This window comes from Amphimedon queenslandica, unplaced genomic scaffold (assembly GCF_000090795.2).
Source record: "Amphimedon queenslandica unplaced genomic scaffold, v1.1 AMPQUscaffold_13425, whole genome shotgun sequence".
Lineage (NCBI taxonomy): Eukaryota > Metazoa > Porifera > Demospongiae > Haplosclerida > Niphatidae > Amphimedon > Amphimedon queenslandica.
Genome location: NW_003546339.1, coordinates 4,232 through 5,722, shown reverse-complemented (window position 1 = coordinate 5,722; position 1,491 = coordinate 4,232).

The following is a 1,491-nucleotide window of genomic DNA, read 5'->3' as shown; positions in this document are numbered from 1 at the left end:
CACCCCGAGTGCCGTTATCAGCCATACAGCACTCTTTACTGAGCTATAATTAATTTATGGGATATAGTGGGCGCATCAAAGGCGTCCGCCAAATACACTCCTAGAGAAGTTTTCTCGAGTCTTCAAGGTTGAAACAAAGCCAGCACAAACATTTAAAAGCTCGCAAGGCAATTTTCTTTGCCACATAACATGGACTTGGCTGCCCGACGATCAATACAAGAACATCTCTGGGCACTGAAGGATAGCAAAATGCTGACAACGGTCGTAAAAGAGTGTTGTGAGTCTGTTCCGCAATAGGTAAGGCAGTTTCATTTCTTTGGTCACAAAGAACTTTTCACCCAGTACTGCTAGCCATTGTGAAGCCAACCAACCGACACTAAGTTCCGGTGCTGTATGCAATATAACAGTACAGGCGGTGCCTTTGATGCGCCCATGTAGTATACTATAAATATTATTAATAGTAATTACTGTTAACCTTTGTTCAAAGGAGATCTATTCCCTTTATGGAAAGGGAAAGAAACTATTGTAGTTATACAATTAGTGTCACTAGAATTCAGTCCTAGTGTTGCGGACAGAGAGCCATGGAGTTTTTGTTGTCTGCTGTGGTGCATGTGTTTCCACCATTCAGCCTCCTACTGTGCTTCTGGGGCCTTTACCAAGGTAGTACTACCCTGCTCAGAGAGTTAGGAATGAGGCTAATGGCATGGGTAACAATGATGTCTGCCCTTGTAACCTAATAGTCTATGGCTTAGACATAATGAGCTTCATTGGCAAGAGCTCTCTTATATCAATGCCCACACCCTGACCTGCACTAATCCAGTGTATCCATGGCTTAGCTGGTCAAGCTGAACCAATACCGTGCCTACGTTTATTATATAGGCGGTAGCCTATAAGTAGGATTGAGGTTGGTTTTTCAAGATGGCGGCCGCTTTTATGATTTTCAAACACTTATAACTCTTTTATCTTACGTTGTACAGCCTTATAAATGGCTTAGATGAGCTCTCCTTCACTGAGCGATTCTCCTGGTACCTTTAAAGTGGACTGTAATGTAGCGGGAGCAATTCTGGAGAATAGGCCCAAATTCAAATTTCTGCAAAATTCTTCAGACTTTTTCTTCTTTCATCTTCTTCTATGCACCCGTTAATCTTTTAAGCCAGAGAAGCGCTCGAGTTGGCTTTTACATCATTCCTCTGGGCTTGGGTCAAGGACCACAAAGGTAGTTTCAAAAAGAAGCGAGGAGAGAGAAGAAATGGCAGGCAAAATCCAGCTGCAGACACTGCGTGGGTTTGTGGTTTGACGCCATTTTAATTTATGCGCACGTGATCAGCATGAATATAATTAACCTAACCACAGAATCATAACAGAATGTAATTTATTAATTTAAGAAAAAGAATGGAAACAAGTAAATAAAAAACATTAAAAATGGAAAAGTAGTAGGATTAAATTGGAAAAAAGTAAAGAAACATGAGGATACTTGCAAACTGGTGTGGT